Genomic DNA, 14,800 nt, shown 5'->3' with positions numbered 1-14,800 from the left:
GTGATTATGAATTATGTCAGTGTATATAGAAGCCGCAATGTAGACGCATGTACCGCTTAATAAATGCGGATCGCAGCAGATCATTCTCTGAAGATCCGCTGCGATCCGAAAGTGGCGGTACATGCATCTACACTGCGGCTTCTATATACACTGTCATAATTCATAATCGCCGCCGGGAGAGGGGAGCTCTGTTTGGTCAATAGCTGTTCTCCAATCAGAGCTCCCGTGTTCCAGCGGCAGCGATTATAAATTATGACAGCTGTATATAGAAGTCGCAATGTAGACGCATGTACCACCGCTTTGTATAGTTAATATATGCGGATCGCAGCAGATCTCAAGAGAATGATCTGCTGCGATCTGCATTTAAGTTGACAAGCCGTGCGGTACATGCGTCTACATCGCGCTGCCCACGGCTTCTATATACACTGTCATAATTCATAATCCCCACCACCGGAACACGGGAGCTTTTATTGGAGAATAGCTATTGACCAATCTGAGCTCCCGTCTCCCGGCGGCAGGGATTATGAATTATGTCAGTGTATATAGAAGCCGCGGGCAGCGTGATGTAGATGCATGTACCGCCCGGCTTGTCAACTTAAATGCAGATCGCAGCGGGTCTCTGCAGAATGACCCGGTGCGATCTGCACCTCAGCCCCTGTACTACAACTCCCATCATGGGCAGAGTCTCTCCATGATGGGAGTAGTAGTCCTAAAAGTCCGGCAGCCGGGGGAGGTGCAAGTGCCATCACTCAGCAGCGCTGCGGTACTACAACTACTCCCATCATGGGACAGACTCTGTCCCATGATAGGAGTTGTAGTCCAAAGGTAGAGGGACAGATCTATGCTCACATTATGCGTTTTGCATAATGGGAACAGAGCAGTGTGTTCCCAATCAGGGAGACTCCAGCTGTTGCTTAACTACTGCCCCCCATGATGGGAGTTGTAGTTTAGCAACAACTGGAGGCTCCCTGTTTAGGAACATGTTGCATTATGTGCGCTCTTCCCAGGGGAGAGCGCAAAAAATGAACTAGCCCATATTTCTTGTTTTTCTTTTCTTCTAATTTCAGATACGTGAATGCAGAGGACTATGTCAGATTCAGTGGACTGCGACGATGACCAGTGTTTTTTTTTATTTCAATAAAATGGTTAACAAGGGCTGTGGGGGAGGGATTTTTTTTTTTATAAAAATGTTTTTATTAATGTGTCGTGTTTTTTATAATTGAATTTTCAGGCTTAGTAGTGGAAGCCATCTTATAGATGGAGTCCATTACTAACCCAGGGCTTAATGTTAGCCCCAAAATCAGCTAGCGCTAACCCCCAATTATTACCCTGGTACCCACCACCACAGGGGTGCCGGGAAGAGCTGGTACCAACAGGCCCGGAGTGTCAAAAATGGCATTCCTGGGCCTAGGGGGTAACAGGCTGGCGTTATTTAGGCTGGGGAGGGCCAGTAACAATGGTCCTTGCCCACCCAGGTAACGTCAGGCTGTTGCTGCTTGGTTGGTATCTGGCTGATACTGAACATAAGGGAACCCTATGTGTTTGTTTGTTTTTTTATAAATAAATAAATAAAAAAAGTGTGTGGTTCCCTCATTTATTCAGTATCAGCCAGATACCAACCAAGCAGCAACAGCCTGATGTTACCAGAGTGGGCGAGGACCATTGTTACTGGCCCTCCCCAGCCTAAATAACGCCAGCCTGTTACCACCTAGGCCCAGGAGCGCCATTTTTGATGCTCCGGGCCTGTTATTACCGGCTCTTCCCGGCACCCCTGTGTCGGTGGGTACCAGGGTAATAATTGGAGGCTAGCGCTAGCTGTTTTTGGTGTAGTAATAGATTCCGTCTATAAGACAGCTTCCACCACTAAGCCTGAAAATTCAATTATAAAAAAACAACACATTGAAAAAAAACTTTTATTTAAAATAAAACCTTCCCCCGCAGCCCTTGTTAACCCTTTTATTGACATTTTAAAAAAACGCTGTTCATCGTCGCAATCCACCAAATCTGACATAGCCCTCCGCATTCACATATCTAAATTTTCGAAGAAAAAAAAACAACAAAAAGTTTAGTACATTTTTTTGTTTCCACACACCAGCAAAAGCACAAGTAAAAAACGCAAGGAAAACTGACAAAACACAGGAAAAAGCTGTGACAGTTTTCTGGCGTTTTTTACTGATGGACAAAAAACCTCAATGGAATCCTGGGCTCAAAGCAATAGAACAAAATCCCTACGTCCACTTTTCCTGTGAGGTGGAGAAGGAGTGTACGGTAGAGTGAGGGGGGGGTCGTTTCTATATTTGCACAAGATTTATCAAAGGAGTGTATAGCCTTAGTAAATTATGAGCAAGAGTGTAAATTAGACAAGCAGTGTAAAGGGGTATAACTGTGTCTATTGATAAATGTCCCCCACTGTGTATTACACCCATAAGTGTACTTTCTCTCTCTATCTCTCCCTGCAGTGAAACGCTCTCTGAAATAAAACACTGAAGTGACTGCCCGCAAGATGGCTGACGATTATATAGGGCTGTGACATCACAGGGGTGGCTGGCTGCTAATAGGCTGCATGCTGCATGTGATTCATGGTCATCCCGCCTACCCGCCTTGCCGCCTTCCCAGAGTTCCTTGCTCCATGTCCTGACATGTGGAGCCACCATTTTAGATGCCCTGGGGCCTGGACCGCACTAAATAGAGTTTAATGAAGCAACTTGTGTGATCGTATCGCGGCGATATTCGGATTCGTTGCAAAGTTAATTTTTCCTGAAATTCATAATGAATTCGGATTCGTTTGATTTGATTCGCTCATCCCTAATAACTCTTAGAAATCAGCAGTATCCAGTGAAATGGTGAAGTGTTTATGTATTAAACCATATAAATAAATAAAAAACACTGTCACCAGAAGTCATTTGTATGTCAGTCGGTTAAATCTCCAGTCTAGTCAGCACTTCAAATGGTGTCATAAGTCAAAAATGTCTGGGAAGTGTAGGAGGAAAAGACACATGACGTGGCAGAAACATCTCCTGGGTGATACTGAGTCAGCAAGAAAGGGTTTGTTTTTTGTGTGGTCAGAAATGATTTTTTCTGTTTATTTGTTTATTGGGGAGAACCTGTTGACCTTCAGCTGAGCTGGAAGACAGGACATGACCACAAACACATAAATGCCCTGTTAGCCACATTAATATTTGTATTGTATTTTCCCATCACTGAAAACTGTCAACAAAGTTAATGACAATCACAGAAACCCACCAACAAAATTTCCCCCAGTTGTCTGTTGTGTTTACCCTTAATGCATCTGTAATGTCTCTTTGATATGAAAGCTTAACACTCACAATTCTTAATAAGATTTATTATTAATAGTTAAAGACTACAGTCACACAATGCAGAATGTGTAGTTTTGCCACAGGGAAAAATTGCATTTTAGCAGTGATTACCACAGTGGAAAATGTGCCTCAAAATGTACAAATTTGCTGCTGCGACTTCTGGTTAAACAGTAGTGAGCGAGCGTGCTTATTGCGGATATTGACATTGAAGTCAATGGGGAAGAACTCACAATAAATCCAAAGTGGATCCAACACAACAATTGACAAGCTGCAGATGTAAAATCCACATTGCAGGTCAATTTCCACAGATTTTTTCACCGCATTGTGTAGTTGAGTTTTACAAACTCTTATACTTTTTGCTGCCTGGCATGCTGGGAGTTGTAGTTTTGCAACATCTGGAGGGCCACAGTTTGGAGACCACTGATCAAGAACAAAGGCCTGTGGAGTGTTTGGGGATTCCTATAAATTGTAATCCAGGAATTATTGTTCACATGAAAATCCAAGGGGTTTACACATTAAAGGGGCTTTTCCACTGAAGATGTGGTGACCCAGTACAGAATAAAGTGTTCTTCTGTACTCCTGCCCATCCTGTGTGGCAGATTCTGCTTCAATGTCCGTCTTGGGCCCACATTCCTCAGCACTTTATATTATAACTGTTATGCAATGGTTAAGTTATTGATATTTTTTATGTACTTGTCACTTTAAACCTTAAAGCTGTTGTCATGGACCTTGTTTAGGGGAGTATGCAGAGGTGAACCATGTGACTTATCTGCCCAATGGGAATGCTCAAAGCCTGCTCCTTATATAGTGTGGTAGGAATTTGGAGTTCAGTTCAGGAGAGGAGTAGAGTTGCTGAGGTACAGTTGAGAGAAGTGTAGAGTTTGTCTGTGAGGCGATTCTGAAGGAGGCCTGAGGCCTAGTCCAACAACCACACGTCTTCTACTAACAGTTAACCCCTGTGCCTGGGTGAAAGTCAAAGCCTGGCAGTAAGCACTAAAGTCCAGGGATCGATTTCAAGTCAAGTCAGTCAAGTTAATTAAGTACAAGTAACTACAGTCTAGCGTGGGTTGCATGCAAGTCAAGTCAGTCATATACAGCATAATCAACTATTAGTCCCAGCAAGCCGATAAGCTTCCCAAAGTTCACCCTGCATCTTCTTCATGCTAATCTGAGCTGTAACGGATTGTACCATGTTACCAACCTCAGTAAAGCCAATTATCCATAACCTTGCGTCGGAGTGATTATCTGCCCTGTGCTGACGGAACTTTGTCTGTTTCAGCAATTAATGCGAAAAGGCGCTCATGAAGAAGAGGAGAAAAGTTTATTGTCTGCCACTGTGAAAGTCCAAAGTCTATGTCAGTCATGTGTAAAGTGCAAACAGAAGCCTTGCTGCGTTAGCCAAAATGTCCAGAACCTGCAAGGGTTAATGGAGTCGGAGAGAAGCTCGCCAAAAATGCCCACAAAAGTCTGTGTCCTGCCCCTGATCGTGGAAGTTAGGAATCCGTGCCTAATCCGAGGTGGGAACTAAAGGGTCGGCCCCCTGTTTCCCAGGGGCGGCTGAAGAGGGTGCACTGCTGACGTGTTTTCAGCCGGCGGCCATCATACTGGAGTCTTCTATAAAAGTCAGTGAACAGCCAGATCTCTTCAGACCAATGGAAGTGAGTGAGCGGAGCAACATGGCAGAACTACGAGTCCCTGTGAGTCCTAAGATGGCATGCACCACCCATGAAGTTGCAGCGGCCACTGCTCAAGTCTTTCAGGAGCTGGCAGATTGGCTACAGAAACTCTCACTGGAGGAACGTTGTCTGCAAATCCTGTTGCCGGAAAGCGATGACTGCTGGACGACTACCCTGGTCAGCGGAACTCTGTCTTCATCCAGAGGGGCATCGCCGGGGAGGCTGCCACCGCACCACCGTACCTGGGGATCCTGGGCGGAGATCGCTACAGAAGAGTCTGAAGTGAGTACTCAGGCAGAAGCCGGTTTTTCTACACCTTCTACCCTGTCAAGCCCAGAGTCAGTACCCAAGGTCCCGAAGCCAGAGTCACGGCCCCGGTCAACCCCGCTGCCATGGTGGGTGCTTGGTGATGAGCCTCGTATTATCCGTTACATGCACCAATACCTCCTGCACCTGCCAGGAAAGGAGTGCCCCCCAATCAATGCGGCCTTGTCGGAAAGGGCTGAGCGAGAGGCCCGAATGGCTGCCATGTTAGAAGAAATGAGGGAGCAGAGGAGGCAGGAGTTTGGTGCAAGAGAACTTCCCTTCGAGGTGTGACAGGCCCAGCAAAGGGATACTAAACATCTGGAGCACCTGTACATCAGGATGCTAGATCACCCTAAAGCAGGAGAGCCACCCCTAATTTGGCGAAGAGCCACAGTCGTCAAGTTCGACAAGGTCAGGGGGTATGGCACTTTAATGGACTGTCATCATGGTGGCAAAGTGTTGGTAAACCTACACGCAGTCAAAAGATATTATCTGCCACCTCAGTTGCACTCCCTAGAGACCGAGGAGATAGTGAAGTATACTCTTGTACGGAGTGCTTGAGGGGTATGAGCGGCTGTGACTCAACCGAAGAACCCCACACAGCTCCCCTTTGTGTACTTTCCCTCAGAGGATTGGGATTCGGATCCCTTTAGTCTACTGTCTCCAAAAGTGAAGGGTGAAGTTGAAGAGGAGCAATTCTTGCTTGAGATGCCCGTCACCCCCCCCCCCCCCACCCCCGAAGTATTCGTCTGGTCCAAAGGTCCAAAGAAGAAGTCTGCTGCTGATGTACCCCCACCCTACCCTTGAGGAGGTTTGGCTGCCCCAACTGGCACCAACTAAAGTGCCTCGGCCTACTCCTGCTAAGGAGGAGGTTTGGGTGGTCCATCAGGCACCAACAGTCTGTCCCCCAGTGGCTCAAGCAGCTGCTGTTCAGATGGTGGTCACTGTAGGTCCCACCACCTCCTATTCCAGTCTAAGCAAGGTGTCGTGGAACACCACTGTGCAATCCAGAGGACCCCGCTTCATGTCCCAGCCCAGGAAGACCGGAGACCGGCGAGGCTTGGATGAAAAATATCCAATTTGAATGTCCGTATGGCGAAAAGCGCCCAACTTCCCTGATGTTGTCTAACTAAAAGTAAAGTGAATTGAAGTACTTTGTACAAGATTTTGTGCCTTTATTTTTCTAATGCCATAATACAAGAAGTAACTTGTGTGGAGTGCTGTTTTGTTTTTCTATATTCCAGTTTTCAAGAAAATGTGCCTGGCAACTATGCCAAGAACTGCTACAGAAACCACAAGCATATGTACCTGGCTTAGGCCATGAACTTCTAAGACTTACCGTACCTAGAACTCTTATAGGGTACTACATTAAATCACAGAGTAAAATACTAAAGATGATAAAGAAGTGTTAATATGGGTCAAATAAAAAGTTTAACATGATGATGATTGCAGAAGTACTAATGTTTAATGTGACAGCAAACAACTAATGTTTACTTAAACTTATATTGTGTCTAATGTCTTTCTTCCAGCTGATTCAGGTTTGCAGGAGGTATCCTGACCAAGAATAGCGGTACCTTGTAGCTAGAAATTGCATATCAAACAAATGTATATATTACAAGTCAGTAATAAAGTGTATGTTGTTACAATAGGATTGTACAGCCTTAAGAAAAGTACATATGCTAAAGAATTTCATGTACAGTCAGAAAAGTAAATTGTATAAAAGTCAGAAATGTATATAGTGCATATTATGTACAGATAGTGAGTTGGTGTACAGTATTGAAAGTATCTCAAGTCAGGACTGTTATCTCCTAGTCAGTATATTTATACTTCAGTCCATATGAATACCGAAATGTGTATTGTCAACACTAATTGTTTTTCATGTCCACTGTGCACAGGGTTCTCTTGTGGCCAGAAAGAGCACCTGGTAAGTTAAAATAGCACCTTAGGTGGAAGTCATTGTTGTCAGTACCACAATTTTCTCAAAAAACTCTACGTTACAGGGAGAAGTAGCAAAAAGTCGATGAGCCCCGTAACACAGGCATCTGGGTAGAAAGCCTCTGGCAGCCTTCTCCGAAGCATGTCTAGTCATTTCATACAAAGAAAAATAGTCTGTATATGGTTTCATATATGTATATGTTATTGTCAGTATTTGAAAATGTTCATAAGCTTTAAAAATCAGTAAAAAAAAGGGGTTAAAGGGGTACTCCGGTGAAAACCCTTTTCTTTTAAATCAACTGGTGGCAGAAAGTTAAACATATTTGTAAATTACTTCTATTAAAAAATATTAATCCTTCCAGTACTTATTAGCTGCTGAATGCTACAGAGGAAATTCCTTTCTTTTTGGAACACTGATGACATCACGAACACAGTGCTCTCTGCTGACATCTCTGTCCATTTTAGCAACCATGCATAGCAGATGTATGCTAAGGGCAGCATGGTAACTCAGTGGTTAGCACTGCTGCCTTGCAGTGCTAGGGACTTGGGTTCAAATCCCACTAAGGACAACAATAAATAAAGTGTATTATTATTATAATAACGTCAGCAGAGAGAACTGTGGTTGGGATGTCATCAGAGAGCATTCCAAAAAGAAAATAATTTCCTCTGTAGTATTCAGCAGCTTATAAGTACAGGAAGGATTAAGATTTTTTAATAGAAGTAATTTACAAATATGTTTAACTTTCCGCCACCAGTTGATTTAAAAGAAAAAAGGTTTTCATCGGAGTACCCCTTTAAGTGTTCATACAAAAGTACAAATTACCCTTTACAACAAACTGATACAACAACCGTTACTTTCTTCTTATCTTCGTATCAATGCCACATGAACTCTTGCAACTGTTTGTCACCCTGAGAAGGACATTCTGATTAATGTCCCAGAAAAATGTATTTAGCCCTGTGATGGACGTTTTCCCTAATGCCCCAGGAAATATTTTTGTTTTTCCTAACTAGACCCATTAGGACACTTCAACACCATCAGCCCTCCAGGATGTTACGCCGAGGATGGCTTTTCTTTAGAGGGGGAGTTTGTGGTGATCCAGTACAGAATAAAGTGTTCTTCTGTACTCCTGCCCATCCTGTGTGGCAGATTCTGCTTCAATGTCCGTCTTGGGCCCCCATTTCTAAGGACTCTATATTCTAAACTATTATGCAATGGTTAAGTTATTGATATTTTCTATGTACTTGTCACTTTAAACCTTAAACCCATTGTCATGGACCTTGTTGTTAGGGGAGTATGCAGACGTGAACCATGTGACATATCGGCCCAATGGGAATGCTCAAAGCCTTCTCCTTATATAGTGTGGTAGGAGTTCAGAGTTCAGTTCAGGAGAATAGTAGAGTTGCTGAAGTATAGTTGAGAGAAGTGTGGAGTCTGTCTGTGAGGTGATTCTTAAGAAGGCCTGAGGCCTAGTCCAGCAACCACACGTCTTCTACTACCAGTTAACCCTGGCACCTGTGTGAAAGTCAAAGCCTGGCAGTAAGCACTAAAGTCCGGGGATCGATTCAAGTCAAAGTTTAATTTACAAATCTGTTCAACTTTCTGACACTATTTAAAAACATTTTTTTCCACCGGAATACCCATTTAATAAAAAAAAAAAGGTCAAATCACTTTCACCTCATGACAATATTTCTCTAAAAAACACACTTCGAATGAGAAAATGCATCAAAACTGACTTTAACCCACTTACAGTTGGACAGAGTCTAATAAGTTCACTTGGCTGAACTCCAGCATTAGCAAATAGATGGCCAGCTGCAGTGGACTCCACACCTTCTTCCTTCAAAGCCAGTGGTTTCATGGGAAATGTAGTCAGCCATAGGAAATCATTTCTGTAATGGAACTGCAATCTGTATAGCTGTAAACTCATGAAAGTCATACACAAGAATTTCTACACTATTCTCTAATAATAGCCTATGTTGCACTATATAAGCAAAAACAAAAAGTTCTCTTTTAAACCTATTTTCAACCATTTCTTGGAAGTAGCTACCCACAACGAAAGTCGTTTTTTGGGTGTGTAACCAAATAGCACAAGCGTGTTTAGACTGTTAGAGTGAAATCTGAAATAGTCTGTAATTTGTAGAAAAGGTTGCCATGCTGAGTGTCCTCCAAACCTTTCAATTATGCCCATTACCTCTGGCACTATGTTATACTACTAGCCAACTGATGCTAGGCTGCATAGGAATAAAGACATTCTTATAAATGTTTGCAGCAGTTTTGCCATTATGTATCCTAATGTCTTTATCTGCTATCTTTCTTTGCAATTAAGCAGCTATGTGCATCAATTTTTTTTTTATTTATTTGTATGTGTATACATGTTGTATTGTAGAACAGCATCTACAACATTCTTCTGAAATACTGCAAAATGAAATATTAATAATACCCCTTTGTGCCAACCTCCATTGTAATACCCCTTTGGACCCTTACATAAATAGGGTGTCTTGTAGTTCTTACCTTACTTTGGCATAGTGCCTCCACCTGAATCTTGCTAGGAGCTCTGTGGGAATGCAGGGGAGTCTTCCTCTTCAGCTAGTGATAACTTGGAAAGCTACCGTCTAAACTCAATACATAGGGGCACCCACGATATCGAGAACGGGAACTCGAGTCTCCACTCCACCAATGTTGATATAATCCTGCTTTAACAGGAGCTAAAACGTGGGCCTTGTCACTTAGCTCATACATGCTAGAGATGCATTCTTCTGCTACTCACCAATCCTCATTTCATGGCTGCCCATTGTTTCAGCCTGGACTTTGCAGTGTCTTGGTGGTCCAGGTTGCATAGCTCCTTCTATCTTTGGCTTCTGTTTTGGTTTGCCAAGGAAATTGGTGCCTCTGGTGGATATCAGGTCAAGCCACTTATTTGAAACAGGACACCACCTAAAGATTCAAGTATAATCCTTTTTTTAGGCTGCTGCTACAGTACGTAAATGCATGTTTTGTTTTATTTTTGACTCATAGTTTTTACCTCTTTTTTGTTAAAGGAGCACTGTGGCCATAGACAACTTATACCTTATCCGCAGGATAGGGAATAAGTGCCTGATCGCGGGCGGGTCCGACCGCTGTTAACCCCCACGATCTCCTGTAAGGGAACCCAGCAGTGCCGCTCCTCTGCGCCATGTGCTTGCCAGAGGTAGCCTGACTGCCATTAGGTACCGAGATGAGATCCTCAGCCCCCTTGTGAGACCATTTGCTGGTGCAGTTGGCCCTGAGTTCCTCCGAATGCAAGACAGTGCTAGACCTCATGTGGCTGGAGTGTGTCAGCAGATCCTGCAAGGGGAAGGCATTAATGCTATGGACTGGCCCACCCGTTCCCCAGACCTGATTCCGACTGAACACATCTGGGACATCATGTCTCGCTCCATCCACCAACGCCACGTTGCACCACAGACTGTCCATGAGTTGGCGGATGCTTTAGTCCAGGTCTGAGAGGACATCCCTCAGGAGACCATCATTTTATTTACATTGATAATTTTTGAGTGTCTTTGTTGTCAGCACATTCAACTATGTAAACGAAAGTATTTCATATGATTAGTTCATTCATTCAGATCTAGTATGTGTTATCTTAGTGTTCCCTTTAGTTTTTTGAGCAGTGTATTCTGGATTTCCCACCTGTTACTGCTCACACCTAAGAATTTCCATGCGGAATTGAGCATTAAAGAAGAACTATGGGATTGAAAAATTAATCCCCTATCCTAAGGATAGGGGGTAAGTTTCAGATTGCGGGGGGTCCGACCGCTGGGACCCCCCACGATCTCCCGTACGGGGCCCCGGCTCTCTGGTTAGAGAGGGCGTGTTGACCACCGCACGAAGCAGCGGCCAACACGCCCCCTCCATACACTGCTATGGGAGAGCCGGAAATTGCCGAAGACAGCGCTTCGGCTCTCCCATAGCAGTAAATGGAGGACGCGTGCCAGCCGCCGCCTCGTGCGGTGGTCGACACGTGCTCTCTATGCAGAGAGCCGCGGCCCCGTACAGGAGATCGTGGGGGGCCCCAGCGGTCGGACCCCCCGCAATCTGAAACTTATCCCCTATCCTTATGATAGGGGATAAAATGTTAAATCTCGTAGTTCTCCTTTAAGTTGGGGGGCCTCTTTATTCCTTAGCCATGGTGCTTTACATTGTTGTCTATGGAGACAGCGCATTTGTGAGTGTTCCTAGGAATGGCAGAACATGTAAATTTGCGGAACATCCGCCCATGTTTTCCGAGAGGACATTTCTACAAATATTCTGCCATGTGAACATAGTCTACCACATCTGGAAAAGCCATATGCATTCCACAAGTCAAGGAAAGGGCCAACTCTCTCACCCCGAAATGTCGGGACTCGGTTAGCTTCACTGATGAACATGTTCTGACAGAATGCAGACCGCCTAGGTTTAGGCAAGGGGGAAGGTTGAATGAGCCTGTATATCCAGGTAAGATCGGTGTCGATGGTAAACTATTTTTTTTTTTTTTCAAATATGCATTCCATACAAATTCCATACAAAAAAGAAATCCATAAAACACCAAATATACATACCCTTTCATTAACCCCCATCCCCAATACCACCCCTTCCTGTCCCCCCCCCCCCCCTTTTTCTGGACCAGCCTGTTACCCATATTTATATACCCATCTACCCCATTCTTTCTTTATATAGGATCCCTTCTTTTCATCCTGATAATAGATGGTTTCATATTTTTGAACTTTCTGCACCAACGTTAACCATTCTTCAGGATGGGGTGTCTTAGGCGCAAACCACCTCCTAAAGATTGTGATTTTAACCAAACCTAATAATTTTAATATCATCCCTTCGTTCTTCTCCCTTAGGCTAAGTCTCCACTTGGTTTTTTGCACTGCGTTTTTAGGGATTAAAAAAACGCCTGAAAAATCGCCAGTGCAAGTGACCTCATCATGCGTTTTTTCTTGCGTTTTTTCTTGCGTTTTTTCTGGCGTTATTTTTTTTTATCTGTGTGGAAATTGCACCTTGGCATTTTTTTTTGCTAGCCAAAATTTCTTGGGTACCAAAAAAAAAAGGATGCAGCAGTGATGGAAATTTTTTTATTAAACGCAATGTATATATTTTGTAACCCAATTTTTATAATTTTTTAATAAAGTGTGTGTTTCCCTTTTTTTTTTTAATACATTTTTAACATTTTTTATGTAGTACTACTACTCCCAGCATGGAACAGACTGTTCCATGCTGGGAGTGATAGTACCTGTACTATAGACATATATCGTCCATAATATAGCAGAGAAGCGAGCGTGTCTATACATCGCACGCCTCTCTGCACTATACTCCGGCCACTTATGTCAACAGAAATTCATATTTCCCACCCAGAGCTGTGATTGGCCGGATGGTTGCAGCCAATCACAGCTCTGAGGAAAAGATGAATGAATGAGTGGCCGGACAGGAGTATAGTGCAGAGCAGGGATGCGAGCGATGTATACAGCCGCTCCATCTCTGCTATAGACAGGACGATCACAGAGGGTGTCAGTAGTGACATCCACTGTGATGTGTCCTTAAGCAGGCACTACTACTCCCAACATGGAGCACACTCTGCTCCATGCTGGGAGCTGTAGTACCTGTATTAATAGACAGATCACAGCGAGTGTAACTTCTGAAACCCGCTTCGATCTGTCTATTAATGCAGGTACTACAGCTCCCAGCATAAGGCAGAGTGTACTCCATGTTGGGAGTAGTATTACCTGCAGTTATGGAAAGATAACTGCGGGTATCACTCCTGACACCCGCTGTGATGCCCCTGTATAATGTATAGATGCAGCGGCCGCTCTCCTATGGTCCCCTGCACGGCCGTATATATACACATGTTCCTATTTCTCACAGAGAGCTGTGATTGGCTGGAACCATCTGGCCAATCACAGCTCTGTGGGAAATATGAATAAGTGTAAATATACGTCAGTGCAGGGGACCATAGAAGAGTGGCCGCTGCATCTATATATTATACAGAAAGATCGCAGCGGGCGATCTGTCTATTAGTACAGGTAGTACTACTCCCATCATGGAACAGTGTGTTCCATGCTGGGAGAAGTAGTACTAACTAAACAAAATGTAAAAAATAAAGCAAAAAAGTGAAAAACACACACACAATACATTTTTATAATTGTCGGCTACATTTTTATTTCACCGCACACATAAATTGATCCCTGTTTAAAAAGTAATATTTTTTTTTTCAATAATATACATTTCGTTAGATACAATTTTTCCTTCACTACTGTATATTTTTGAAAAAAATTTTTTAATGGCACCCTACGAAATTTTATTAAAAACAGCTATATACATCACTTTTTTTGATCACTAAAGTCCAAAAAAGAGTAAAAACCGCCTGCAAAAATGCCAAAGCTCACTCCCATAGACTTCTATTGGAGCAATACGCCACAATTTTGACAAAAAAACGCCGGTTTGAGGGAACTACAGCGTTTTTTTCAAAACGTCAAAGAGCGGGAAAAAAACGCAGAAAAAGTGAAAAAACGCCAAAAGGATTAAAAAAACGCCAAAGTGAAAAAACGCAAAGTGGAATTTGAAATTTGCGATTTCTCATTGACTTACAGCTAACATCTGGCCGCAGCGTTTTTTGACCAAAAAAAAACGCCATGCGGCAGAATTGGCGTTTTTCTTTGCGTTTTGTAAAAAAACAAACAAGTGGAGACTTAGCCTTACAAGCACTCCAAAAATTGCCATTTAAAATGTATATGGTAATTTAACCCTAAACACATTTTTTCAAAAGCCTTCTTCCATAGGACTTGTACCTCTCCACAACCCCATATCATATGATATAAATCTGCATTCTTCATTTGAAATCTGGGACATTTAGAATCCGTTCTTTTCCTCATTGTAAACAACCCCTCTGGTGTATAATAAGCTCTATGGATAAACTTTATTTGAGATATTGTATGGTTTGCGTTTATAGAGGATTCCTCAATATTACCAAAAATTCCACTTTTTCCATTTTTTTCCCCCCCAATTTTCTTTTTCCATATTAGCCGACTCTTAGGAATCACTTTACCCATCATGGGGGACATTTATCATTGTTTGCTTAGGTAAGTGAGTTCTGAAGTCATTTTTTTTTTGTTTTAGTTTTGCTTATGTGCTGCATATTTATCATACTATGACAGGGGGTTGATAAATTTGGAGCACATACGCAAAACAAAAAAGTTGTGAAACTTTTGTGAGACTTTTTTGCTACTTTTTTAATTTGCTTACACCAGGTCAGACCTGGAGCAGAGTGGCAACTTTATGAAAGGGGGTTTGCAACAGTTTTTTGCCTACGTGCAACTTTCGCACATCATAAATACCTGACCACCGCTTAGTGAAAACTGAAATTTGCCTAGGTAGTGTTACAGTGGTGCACCGCCCGGACTCTCTGGCCGTGAGCGCTCCCTGTCCCCGCTGCCGGCGGTGCTGAGATTCGCATCGCGGGATGTGCCTACATGCGAGTCTCAGCCCGTCACTCACCTTCTTGTGTCTTTGCTTCCTAGTGTCCCCGCAGCTCCGGAGCTCTGTTTCTTAAATGA

This window comes from Hyla sarda, chromosome 1, assembly GCF_029499605.1.
Source record: "Hyla sarda isolate aHylSar1 chromosome 1, aHylSar1.hap1, whole genome shotgun sequence".
In the NCBI taxonomy this organism is placed as follows: Eukaryota; Metazoa; Chordata; class Amphibia; order Anura; family Hylidae; genus Hyla; species Hyla sarda.
This window is presented reverse-complemented; position numbering follows the sequence as displayed.